Genomic DNA, 14,579 nt, shown 5'->3' with positions numbered 1-14,579 from the left:
GGTTATTTTTTAATTTCAAAAATCTTATTTAAGGTATGAAACACAATGTTATAAGATACATATGTATTTTAAAATGGTTACCATAGCAGAACAAATTAACATACCCATCATCACACTTAGTGCCCCATTTTTTCTTCACAGACACATCTCTTACAATCTGTGAATTTATAGGATATGTTTTGTGCCACGTGTAGAAATATTCTGACAGTTTCTAAGTCTTAATTCCATAATCAGGGCAACAGGATCTCACTGATTGAACTTAGGTCACATGTCTACCCCTGGCCCAATCAAGCATGGTCACAGAATATAAATATGGGCTGACATAGGATCTATTTCTGAGATTGGAGAAAGACATTTTGAGACGTATCAGGCAACTTTGTGAATTGGGCAGGGTGTAAAAAAGGGGGGTACTGTATTCACTCACACGTCACATTCAACATGGAATCTTTCTAAAAATATAAACCAATAAAAGCATGCCAGGGTGAGAATTTTCACTGGAAAGGGAAGACATAAGTATTACCAATATATGGAGAGTTGCTCAATCAAGTGGAAAAGTGTCATGGAGTATGTAAATAAGTATATAAATAAGTTATTATAATCCCTTTCAGAATGCGAAGGTATCTAACTGAGACTCTGTACCCTTCAACTATCCTCTCCCCACCCTTTCCCCAACCCCAGCCTCTGGTACATACCATTCTACTCTTTGTTTCTAGTTCAGTTCTACATTCTACACATAAGTAAGGACATGTGGTATATATCTTTCTGTTCAGCTTAATTTTAAAAAGAAGAAAAGAAAATGTTTGTGGATTAACAATGCAGGGCTGCAGTTAGAGTGCCAGTGAAGGTTGCACTGTGTTTTCCCCACTTACTGCTGGCAAGACAAGTACTAAATGTATTATTATTAAAACCATCAGGAACACCCGACATATGAGCATCACTAACATTTTACTTACTAATGAATATTTTGAGGTCCCTTACAGGGGCCAAGATCAGAGGTTCCAGCAGCAAAACGTTCATGTGGGATTAACCTTGCACGCAGTGGAGATAGATAGTCCCAGGATGCATGGTCACCACTCACTCTACTAGATAATTAGGTAGTTTCAGGAGGTAATAAAATTATTAATTCTTTTCTGTATTGCATCAATTATACAGAACACTTTCAGGCATTTTATTTTATAGAATTTCCATTAAAAAAAATCTGTGAAATTTGAGAGCGTTGGCCTTAACAACTGCATTTTACAGATGTAATGGCAGAAGCCTGGAGAAGTTGTGCCAAGAACAACGAACATGTAATTGGGCCATGATTCAAATGTGGGTTCCTTAACTCCACTGCCCTTTGTTCAATCTCACAATAAAGAGCAACAAGTTGGCCTGGCGTGGTGGCTGACACCTGTAATCACAGCACTTTGGGAGGCTGAGGCAGGAGAATTGCTTGAGGCCAAGCACTTGAGACCAGCCTGGACAACATAGAAAGACCTTGTTTCTCCAGGAAAAAAAAAAAAAAAAAAAAGCAACAAGTAGGAGTGTAAATCCTGGCCTCGTGCTCAGTTGAATTAGGCCTGGCACTGAGGTAGGCTGCCAGCTGACAATTATGCAGCAAGTGAATGAACAAACAAAGGCATACCAAATTTTTATTCTTGGTATTTGAGTAAAAAAAAGAAACAAAACTTCCATACGCCCTCACTGCATAAAGACTTGGCCATGCATCTACAGATCAAAAAATATGTTGTTAGCCTCATAAAATCACATCTTGGTTGTTGTTTTTTTCTATCCAAAATGGATATTTAATTTTGAGCTGAATTTGCTTTAAAATTTAGAATATGTTCAACTACAAAAAATCAAAATAGAATTTAGTGCTAGAAATCAGAAAAATGCAGAGACAGTTTGAGGGGATTGCTTACAAAACTGCCTGACAGAGAGCAAGGTCATAAAGATGCCTCAGGAATGGTGCGGCTTGTTGAATTTGTCCTCTGGCTATGTCACTGACTTTTCTCTCTTGTTCAAATGTTTGGTTTCCCAGGTGGGCAAAGACATCTTCTCTTCTTTGGATGCCCTTGGCATTCTCTCTATTTTATACAGGTTGTGTCTGTAACAGGCACTTAGCAACATGTTTTCCACCCCGTGTTTTTAAACCACCACTGTGTGCTTCCCACAATAATTTTGGCTTTTATCTTGGAAGCCTACCAGTACTGTTTGCTATATTTTAAATGTTGGTGTGACTGGATGACAATCCCCAGAAAGATGTGCACTACATTTCAAGCTTTTATGCCACAGCTTTGACATGTCATTGGTTGTCAGACATAGACTGGTGTGACATCCAACACAAAGTCCTTCAACATTTCAAGCAAAAGAACGCAGAAAGTGGTACCTGGGGAATTGTACTTTATCATTAAAATCCCTGCATCAATTTTCTTCATTTCAAAAGGCAGGTGGGAGGAAAGACAGCTGCAATCCTACACAAACACACACTTTTAAACAATCCAAAGAAAAGTTATTCTAACTGCCAGGACATCTAAACCATAGTGTTCTAAATTGGCCAGATTCCTCATATTAAAATAAAGAGGTCATGTCTCAACCAAGTGCAACTCACTTATTGATACTTTAAGTGTTGAGTTGCTTTGTTGCATCCACATTTTCTGATGTTAAGTGAAGCAGGAGTCCTCTAGTAGTTCAGCAGTGGGTGGGGAGGAGAGTCTCTTTCAATATAATGGCCGCATGTTAGTTAACATGTTGTCAGTCTTTAATGACTAGTGGTGTAACAGCTGGTTTTGATGTAATTTCTTTTGAGACCACTAGATTACAAGCAGTTTATTGCATTCTTCCTCTCTGACTGCTCCCTGGTTACAACCTAAAGTCAAAAGGTTAAAGGTCTAAAGCCATAATCTAAAGGATTTGTCATCATTTAACAGGTCACTTGTTGCTATGTACTGTGCAAACTGATAATTTTTTAGTGAGGCTGTCAGAATGGCTTAGTCATATTATTATTGTTGTTTTCTTATTTCAACAGGAAGGAATTGAGCATATCCAGCAAGAGACAAGTTCTCAGAAATCAAAGACCATGCTTTGTGTATATCTGTGAAAATCTTCACAGGGTGAAGAAAAAGGGTGAAAGAATATGTTAAAAATTAATTTAACTTTCACTAAAAGGATCTGAAGTTGGAAATTTAACTTTTACAGAAACATATTAAGATGACTTCAGATCTTTGAAGAGGCTATAGGTAACATGTTCAAAACTAAAAGTGAGAGAGACAAAGGAATGGGGTCAGACAACTTGGGAAGGTGCTAAAGGTCATGAAGCACTATTGTCGGTTGATTGCAGATTTGTAGCTTTTCAGTCTGTCGGTGTCTGACAGTCTAGCTATGCTGTATCAGCCAAGGACCTTCTTTGTTTAGGGAAGGAGCCATTCTTTTAAGACTGGGCTTGGTAACACAGGAAAACAGAAAATCCAGAAGAGAATGCATGAAACAGAAGGCTTTTTCCTTCCAGACATCAATAGTGAATTTGAGAGAGTTTTACTGTGTGTGTGCCTAGGTAGAATTATGAAGGCAATAGAACTAATTTTCACTGTGTTTGATTTTATGCTAGTTTCGAATGTCTTTCTTTTTAACATTGTTAAAAGTTACCCTTTTGTAGTCTCACAAAAATGCTGTAATAAAGTTTTGGAAATGTTCCTAGACAGTTTGGAGTCGTTTGAACTCATGCCTTGTCCATAACATTGCCATTCTGGACTTTGCCTCAAGATGGTGACACATTGTTCAGCCAAAGCTCATTTTCTGTGTATCTGTTGCCCTCTAGGGACTCCAATATGAAAAGAAATATATGATATGGCTATTTGCCAGGAATCATCATGCCATTGACTTTTCTTCTCATCACTCATTCAAAGTTAATCTTGGTTTTCATTCTTGTAAGCTTGTATTTAGCACTTCTGTGTCCTGAACAAAATTAATTTTTAAAAAACCAACCTGAATTATCCTCTCAAATCCTAGAGAGATGGCAAATATTACAGTGGGTCATCTTGATTATTTTCTACTTGGTACTTTTAAGTTTGAAAGAAATAGAAAAATATTAGAACTTGTGAATCATTCTATCTACTTTAAAACTTTGGAATCATCAGGCAAGAAATAACTAAAATCAGAGCAGAACTGAAGGAGATAGAGACACAAAAAACCCTTCAAAAAATCAATGAATCCAGGAACTGGTTTTTTGAAAAGATCAACAAAATTGATAGACTACTAGCAAGACTAATAAAGAAGAAAAGAGAGAAGAATCAAATAGACACTATAAAAATGATAAAGGGGATATCACCACCGATCCCACAGAAATACAAACTACCATCAAAGGATACTATAAACACTTCTATACCAATAAACTAGAAAGTCTAGAAGAAATGGATAAATTCCTGGACACATACACCCTCCCAAGACTAAACCAGGAAGAATTGACAAATAACAGGTTCTGAAATTGAGGCAATAATTAATAGCCTACCAACCAAAAAAAAAGTCCAGGACCAGACAGATTCACAGTCGAATTCTACCAGAGGTACAAAGAGGATCTGGTAGCATTCCTTCTGAAACTATTCTAATCAATAGAAAAAGAGGGAATCCTCCTTAATTCATTTTATGAGGCCAACATCATCCTGATACCAAAGCCTGGCAGAGACACAACAAAAAAAGAGAATTATAGACCGATATCCCCGATGAACATTGATGCAAAAATCCTCAATAAAATGTTGGCAAACTGAATCCAGCAGCACATCAAAAAGCTTATCCACCATGATCAAGTGGGCTTCATCCCTGTGATACAAGGCTGGTTCAAATTACACAAATCAATAAACGTAATCCATCATATGAACAGAACGAAAGACAAAAACCATGTGATAATCTCAATAGATGCAGAAAAGGCCTTTGACAAAATTCAATAGCCTTTCAGGCTAAAAACTCTCATTAAACTAGGTATTGATCGTATCTCAAAATAATAAGAGCTATTTATGACAAACCCACAGCCAACATCATACTGAATGGGCAAAAATTGGAAGCATTCCCTTTGAAAAGTGGCACAAGACAGGGATGCCCTCTCTCACCACTCCTATTCCATAGTGTTGGAAATTCTGGCTAGGACAATCAGGCAAGATAAAGAAATAAAGGGCATTCAATTAGGAAAGGAGGAAGTCAAATTGTCCCTGTTTGCAGATGACATGATTGTATATTTAGAAAACCCCATCGTCTCAGCCCAAAATCTCCTTAAGCTGATAAGCAACTTCAACAAAGTCTCAGGACACAAAATCAGTGTGCAAAAATCACAAGTATTCCTATACACCGTTAACAGACAAACAGAGAACCAAATCATGAGTGAAGTCCCATTCACAATTGCTTCAAAGAGAATGCAATACCTAGGAATCCAACTTACAAGGGATGTGAAGGACCTCTTCCAGGAGAACTGCAAACCGCTGCTCAAAGAAATAAAAGAGGACACAAACAAATGGAAGAATATTCCATGCTTATGGATAGGAAGAATCAATATTGTGAAAATGGCCATACTGCCCAAAGTAATTTATAGATTCACTGTCATCCCCATCAAGCTACTAATGACTTTCTTCACAGAATTGGAAAAACTGCTTTAAAGTTCATATGAAACCAAAAAAGAGCTCACATTGCCAAGACAATCCTAAGCAAAAAGAACAAAGCTGGAGGCATCACACTACCTGACTTCAAACTATACTACAAGGCTACAGTAACCAAAACAGCATGGTACTGGTACCAAAACAGGTACATAGACCAATGGAACAGAACAGAGCCCCCGGATATAATACCACACATCTACAACCATCTGATCTTTGACAAACCTGACAAAAACAAGAAATGGGGAAAGGATTCCCTATTTAATAAATGTTGCTGGGAAAACTGGCTAGCCATAGGTAGAAAACTGAAACTGGATCCCTTCCTTACATCTTATACAATAACTAATTGAAGATGGATTAAAGACTTAAATGTTAGACCTAAAACCATAAAAACCCTAGAAGAAAATCTAGGCAATACCATTCAGATCATGGGCATGGGCAAGGACTTCATGACTAAAACACCAAAAGCAATGGCAACAAAAGCCAAAATTGACAAATGGAATCTAATTAAACTAAAGAGCTTCTGCACAGCAAAAGAAACTACCATCAGAGTGAACAGGCAACCTACAGAATGGGAGAACATTTTTGCAATCTACCCATCTGACAAAGGGCTAATATCCAAAATCTACAAAGAACTTAAACAAATGTACAAGAAAAAATCAAACAACTCCATCAAAAAGTGGGCAAAGGATATGAACAGATACTTCTCAAAAGAAGACTTTTATGCAGCCAGCAGACACATGAAAAAATGCTCACCATCACTGGTCATCAGAGAAATGCAAATCAGAAGCACAATCAGATACCATCTCACACCAGTTAGAATGGTGATCATTAAAAACTCAGGAAACAACAGGTGAGGAGAGGATGTGGAGAAATAGGAACACTTTTACACTATTGGTGGAACTGTATACTAGTTCAACCATTTGGGAAGACAGCGTGGTAATTCCTCAAGGATCTAGAACTACACATACCATTTTACCCAGCCATCCCATTACTGGGTATATACCCAAAGGATTTTAAATCATGCAGCTATAAAGACACATGCACAAGTATGTTTATTGTGGCACTACTCACAATAGCAAAGACTTGGAACCAAACCAAATGTCCATCAATGATAGACTGGATTAAGAAAATGTGGCACATATACACCATGGAATACTATGCAGCCATAAAAAAGGATGAGTTCATGTCCTTTGTAGGAACATGGATGAAGCTGGAAACCATAATTCTGAGCAAACTATCGCAAGGACAGAAAACCAAACACCGCATGTTCTCACTCATAGGTGGGAATTGAACAATGAGAACACTTGGACACAGGGTGGGGAACATCACACACCGGGGCCTGTCATGGGGTGGGGGGAAGGAGGAGGAATAGCATTAGGAGATATACCTAATGTAAATGATGAGTTAATGGTTACAGCACACCAACATGGCACATGTATACATCCATAACAAACCTGCACATTGTGCACATGTACCCTAGAACTTAAAGTATATATACATATATATACACACATATATATATATATAAATCTTCCCATGAAGAAAATTTCAGATCCAGTCCAGATGATTTCACTCTTTAATTCTTCCTATTTTTTTAACTTTTTATAAATTTTAAGCAGGTCTACAGAATTATAGCTCAAGAGATGATTCTACTTAATTTTCTATCATCATTACTTTAGTTCATTATATTTAGGAAAATAGAGCATTAAAGCAAAATTGTATTGTACATTAAATATTAGTGAACCTAAAAAAAAATAAATAAAACTTTGGAATCATCATTTTCATAGTGGATAGCAATATGCATCTAATAGTCTTCTATAAAAATAATATGGTAATGCAGGTTATTGCTTGAGAAATAACTATGGTGTGGAAAAAGAATTGACTGTAGTAGTAGTAATAACAAGGTTTCTGTTTTCCTAACAATAGTTTTCTATTTTATTTTATAATTCAGGTAAACTTGTATAAAAAGTTTTTTCTTTATTGAATCCTCAAAATTATGCTAACAATAATTTTTTCACAGATAAAGGAAAAACCCATATTGACTAGACATGTTTGAGACTATGTCTTCTTTGGCCATAGCAGACTATGTGGGTGCCTTACCCAAAGATAATGAACCGTATGTTAGACAGCTGACTATGAGGTTGCCTGGGATGAAAAAGCATTCTAAAAGTAATCTGTTCAGTTTTAGGGATATTTGGGAAATTTGGAGAGTATTAGGCAGTTGGTAGATGATCATAAGGATCATGAGATTACAACAAGGCCAAAGTATTATGTGAACTGGAGTTTTAATGAAGGAAAGTTGTGATGTAGAGACAAAATGCAGAATAAATCCAGATGGTAAAAGAGGAGGAAATAGAAAAGTAACTACAGACCAAGGGAGAACTATGTTATGTTAATGATCAGTGGTAATGATTCAATGGTAAAATTCCATTGAATCTGGCTGCCATGATCTGTAGTGTTGTTGCAAATCTGGAATGACCTTCCTCAAGTCCAGGCTCCATGAGAGCAGATCGTATCTCTCCTTCTGGCTAGTTCCATTCCTTTCACCACTTGCAGTAACTTGATTGCATCTAAAGGAGCCAGACTCATTCCATATTACAAAGCCCCTATTATGAAGGTATCAAAGAATTCTGAGGTAAGGGAAGTTTTCTCTAGTATGTTTCTCATGTGAAAATTGTTTGGGTGATTAGAATAAAATTCTCTTTTGTCAGTGTTTGTGAGCCTAGGCAGAGGACGAGGGGTGGTCGGATCTGTATAAAAGTGGATATTACCCTTTGCCATAACTTTTTTTCAAATTTTTATCTTCTCCTTGCCAACAAACATATGAAGGAAACTCCCTTGTCTCCTCAACACAGGTTATTTAAAATGCTTTAAAGATTGCCTCACATGCCAGAAGTGTTATCTATTATTCAAGTTTTCTCAATACTTAGAGGTTCAAAATAAAATCATGTTATGTGTGAAATTATTATTTTAAATACAAAGAATTATGCAAATGTAAAAAAAATCACTGTTTCTGGATTTACCCCTAAATAGCAGTATGCCCCTAAAAATCTTTACTTTATCTCTCTGGACTCTAGTTGCTTTAAGTTCGCTAATTCTTGGCTTTCTTGACCTCTCAGTTTCTGAAAAATGTTTCTTAATTCTCCTGTTGCTATTATAAATTAGTCAATTTCTCTTTGTTATTCCATTTAATTTTGCTGTACATGTTTTGAGGCTATGTTTTTAAGCACATGCAAGTTCAGGATTGTTAAATCTTATGAGTGAATGTGTTTATCATCATATAGTAACTCTGCATATACCTACCCCTGCTTTTTAACTTAAGGTCTATTTTGTCTAATATGTATATTGTGACACCATTTTTCTTGATTAGTACCTTCTGGGGTATATTCCTTTTCAATCTCCTTTTCTCTCCTTTGCTTTCAAACTTTCTGTGCCATCATGGTAGATAGTACAGCATAGTGGACATGAACTCCAGAAAGACTGACTCTGTCACTTCTTGCTGTGTAACTGGGGATAGTTACTCAACATTTGCTATGGTCTGAATTTTCGTGTCTCCCCAAATTCATATGTTAAAACCTAATTACAATGAGAAAATATTAAGAAGTGGGGTCTTTAGAAGGTGATTAGGTCATAAGGGTGGAACCCTTATGAATAGGATTAGTGCTCTTGTGAGAAAAGTCCAAGGGATTTTCTTTGTCCTTCCTGCTATGCAAAGATGCAGCAAGAAGATGCCTTCTATGAACCAGAAGACAACCCTCACCAGACACTGAAGTGAATCTACTGGCACCTTGATCTTGGACTTCTCAACCTCCAGAGTTGTGAGAAATACATTTCCATTGTTTATAAGATATTCAGTCTATGGTATTTTGTCATAGCAGTCCTAACAAATATGACAATCTCTCTATGCTTCAGTTTCTCTTCTGTAACATAAGAATTATAATAATACTTACTTCCTAGGTTTATTGTGAATATCAAATAAGTCAGTGTGAGAAAATCACTTAGAGCATTTTCTGTCACATACTGAGAACTATACAAATGCTAGTTATTTTATTCTTACTATAATGGTAGTAGAGCATAGTTTAAATACAGATTCTAGAGGCAGAGTGCATGCATTTAAGTTTTTTACCACCACATTCTAGCTTTGTAATTTTGTGTTTGTCACTTAACCACTCATAGGCTCAGTTTACTTATCTGTAGGATAAGAATAGTAGCAATACCTACCTTAGGAGCTGTTGCAATGATAAATACATTATTAAATGAATGAAAAGGCTTAGAAGATTGCCTGACATACTGGAACTATCATCTATTATTGAACTTTAGAATTGCTCTACTTGTTCTGTGGTATGTTTCAAATTATTGCATTATTCCAAGGTCTTTTTTTTTTTTTTTTTTTTTGGAGACGGAGTCTTGCTCTGTCGCCCAGGCTGGAGTGCAGTGGCCGGATCTCAGCTCACTGCAAGCTCCGCCTCCCGGGTTTACGCCATTCTCCTGCCTCAGCCTCCCGAGTAGCTGGGACTACAGGCGCCCGCCACCTCGCCCGGCGAGTTTTTTGTATTTTTTAGTAGAGACGGGGTTTCACTGTGTTAGCCAAGATGGTCTCGATCTCCTGACCTCGTGATCCGCCCGTCTCGGCCTCCCAAAGTGCTGGGATTACAGGCTTGAGCCACCGCGCCCGGCCTATTCCAAGGTCTTGTAGTGGTATTTTTACTGTTTTGGCTCTGCCAGCCTTCTTAATGAATCATATACTGTGTGAATTGTAGTTTTTCATTGTAAACTTATCTTCAACTGTATTTTTTTAAGGGACAGTTTCTGTGCCCTAAATTTTGGGAGTATCCAAATGCAGCTATTTGTGTTAGCTTCTTCTAGGCACCCAGAGGCTTTATTGGTCTGCAACTAGTTTGCCCTAACATCTTTCTGTGATGTTCCACAGTGATACAGGTAGCATAATTCAGATTACAAATATATATATGGGGAAGAGTTAGAGATATTATTTCTCACGGAACTTTGTTTTTCTTTTTCGCTTGCCAAAACTGATAAGTCAGTCTTACAATTCCTCTTCTTCACAGGACAGAGTTGTGCCAGGATACCTGGTTTATGCCGTACTTTGTTTCAGCACCCCACTTTGAATGAGCCCAATGTCACATGTCTTCATCTTGTTTGAGTATTAAGAACAGAGTGTTTGTCAATAATGATTTATAAACAAATAGCTCCCTGGCTTAACATGGCATCAACTAATACAAAAACAGTTTCTTGTTCATTCCTCAGGTCTGAGAATTTCTTTTTTTTTTCTTTTTAACTCAGTTACATTTTAAAAATTATTTTAATATATTTGTATCCAGCAACTGTATCTTTATAATGGGATGAGAAGGCAGTTTTCATTAGTTCAGAATATCATGTAGAAAAAAATGTAAAATGAAAGAATTTGCCAAAATTAGGGTTGGTAAATAGGCTTTGTGTTATATATTATTCCTGTTCATCTGGTACTGATCTTCTGGAGCATTCGCCTATGTATCATGGGAACCCAAGTTTGGGATTGGGGAAAAGAATGCTGCGGTCAATTAGTGGTATCTACATGGTAGTTTGGGGTGGCAGACATTACTATGTATGCCTTGCACTTATTAACTGTGGGTCAAATGATTTCTAAGTCTTTTACAGCATTGAGGTTCTGTTTGTAAGTGTATGTGCATATGTGTAGGAGTGTGGCTGAGGATGAGGTGAACTACTGCAGTTAGCGTTGAGCTAGTTCTGATGATCCTGAGGGATTGACAATCTTTCACTTTAACTGTGAGAACAAGATAAAGTGATTTATTTTCACTACGTTTTGCTGATTCTACAGATAAATCTCACAAACATTGAGATTCAAAAGATCTTTATTTTGTTTTATTCATCTCTAGTTATAAGAAAGTCACAGCAACTGCTAGTTTGTCTTCTTTGTAGTGCACCTTGTAGTCAGTCACAGTTATTTATTTATTTTCTCTTAGATTGGAAAGTATGGAGGCTATGTGAGAAGAGCTAATCACTATCCCATGAGTGGGTCTCAGGACCAGATAGACTTTGAACATTAAGTATGTTGGACTTTTAGTAACATAAAATAAATGCCCCTTTTTGTCTCCACGATTACATTAATTATTCTTACTCAGATAAATCATCCCAAATAAGAACTCTTTACTTCATAATACCAATGTTTTAATAAGATTATTTGAGCTTTCTTTAGTGAATACATGTCAAGATTTTTATTCAATATCCTGTTTTTTGAAACATGTGCTCTATGAATTGTTGGAACTAAAATAAACTCAGTTATCTCTAATATTTGGAATTATGACACTATAGAAGACATTAAACAATTCATATATTGACCTATTGCTTTGCACTTGTCTTTTAAAAGATCGGTGAAATACTCTTGATTTTTTTTTGTTAAAATCATTGAGAATACTCTATCTGATTTTACTAGGCAGTGTCTTCATGTTTACAAATGTTACATAGCTCAGATATTTTTTAAACACAAAAAGAAAACAAAGTTGTCTTTTCTTAGGTAATAAAATAATATTGGTTTTCTAAACAAGAACCTACCAACATGTGGAGACATTTCAAAAAACATTAAGATGTGAGCATCCACAAATGCTGTAGACAGAATATGCCCCTACCAAATTCTTGTGTAGAAGCCCTAATCCCAATGTGATGGTATTGGGAGGTGGGGCCTTTGGGAAGTAACCAGGCTTCAAAGGAGTCCTGAAGGTAGAGACTCCATGATGGGATTAGTGTCCTTATAAGGAAAAGAAGAGACCAGAGCCCTCTCTCTCTTTCTCTTTGCCATGTGAGCACACAGCAGGAAGGTAGCCATCTGTTAAGCAGGAAGAGATTCTTCACCAGACACTGAATCTGCCAGCTTTAGATCTTGGACCTCCCAGTCTCCAGAAATATGAAAAATAACTGTTTGTTTTTTAAGCTACCTAGTCTATAGTATTTCACTATTGCAAAACAAACTAAGACAATAAACAAAAAGAAAGGCATTAAAACATATGGTCTATCTCTTGTTCAAGGAATTATACAATTCCTTCAAACATAATCCTCAGGTGAAGCACCAGAACTTGAACCTTCATGACTTTTTAAAATTATTTAAAAATATGCCAGCCTTCTTTGCCCCACTAAAGATGCTTTTAAATTCATCAGACTGTCATGGTTTCCTCAAACACATTTGATACGAAGGTACTATTCAGACCACGATTGCAAATGAATCAGAAGCAATTTCCTGTTTCTCTGTTCATTTCTAAATAATCCTGCACAAAAATACGAGGAAGAGGCAGGTAGCACAAAGTAACCCAAACATCCTGACATCCTGCATTTCCAAGGGAGTAACAAAACAGCTTTTCCCTTTCTCTGGATTAAGATTTATTACCTATACACTATCATCGTTCATCATATTATAAATACATATTGGACACTTGGAAAAATAGTAGTTACTATGGCAAACCTCTTCATCTGAAGAGTAATACTTGACTATTACTTGACTTGATAGAAAAAGAGGAAATAGATGAGTGAGGAAGGTTAGTATGAATCAAAAACCATTTTATATTGGGAAATTGTATCTGTCTTTTGTTTAGTTGTGTACTAGCTAGCTTTCAGTTTCATCAGACTCAGTTAAGGGTAGTGGCGAGTTCATAAAAGTTTGACAACCCTGAATTGCAGCATTTACCAATTTTTGTGATACTTCCACTACAGCCATTTTCAAGCTACTCATTTGATGCCACTAAATGTGGATTTTGGAACAGATGCACAAAATCAGCTCTCATGAACTGGTAAGAGCTGGCTGCAGCACACCACAGGCTAGAACACAACTTTTAGAGAAAAGTGATCTTGTGTAATCTGTCAAATGTAATTGTACAAATTATATGCATAATAAATGTGTTTCATGGTTCCTTTTAGAAATTGGACATTTAAAACTTTAAACTTTTTATCTCAAAGTATAAATTCCCTAACAATTCGCAGTGAGAGATAAATACTATTATATGGATAAAGTTAAATGCATGAATATTCTCCAATCCTATTGTTGTCTTTTAATATCCATATTATATCAAATCTTTAATTAAGACATAAAACAAGTTAAAAAAAGAGAGAATTTCACTTTTTCTTACTATTTGTGTTTCCATTTTTACCCACAGCAATGCCTAAAAGTCACAGATAATTCACAATCTGAAAAATAAACATTTACAGATTCAATACAAAACAAATATGTAAAAAGTCTTGAAATAATATTTAAAATAATTCACCTTCTTTGGTAGAAATTAGTATATTTGGTTCCCTTTTTGCATATGTATTTTGTGCAAGGATCTCAAATTCTGTTTCTGAGGGCCTATTATGTGCTAGGTGCTATTCAAGATACCGGTAAACAGAAATGGACAAAACAGTGATCTCTAACCTGATGGGCTTATGTTTAGGGGAAAGGGAACAATAAAGAAAACAAGGAAAATATATAATATGATAAATAGGAATTATTGCTTAGGAGATAAAATAGGAGAGGGAAATATTATGAACTTGAGAGTAAACTTTTAGGCTAATTGATAAAGAAATTGCTGCAATAGCAAAGAGGAATCACCCTAGGTCTTGACCTTTGCCTTGTCTTAGTCTATGAAGAACTCTACTGACCAACTCATGTACCCAAAACTAGTTCTGAAAAACAACAAATTTCTAAAGCACTTGAATAGGCATTTATTTAGTCTGAGACTACAGAAGAAAGAAAACACATCTAATGATGCATTTAAGAGATAGAGTCTGCAAAGGAACATTGAATAATGAGACAGGAGAGAAGTTTCTTTTGTCTTTGCTGAGAAAGGCCCAGGGAGGAGAAGGTCAGCAGTAACAAAGGAGAGAAGAAAGCATATATTTTTCCTTGGGTCCTAATTTTTTGCAAATTTAAAAAATAAAAAGGTTACACATGTTGAAGATTTTATGTAAAGATTT

The sequence above is a fragment of the Theropithecus gelada genome, chromosome 6, assembly GCF_003255815.1.
Source record: "Theropithecus gelada isolate Dixy chromosome 6, Tgel_1.0, whole genome shotgun sequence".
Taxonomy (NCBI): domain Eukaryota; kingdom Metazoa; phylum Chordata; class Mammalia; order Primates; family Cercopithecidae; genus Theropithecus; species Theropithecus gelada.
Note: the sequence above shows the minus strand (reverse complement) of the source record.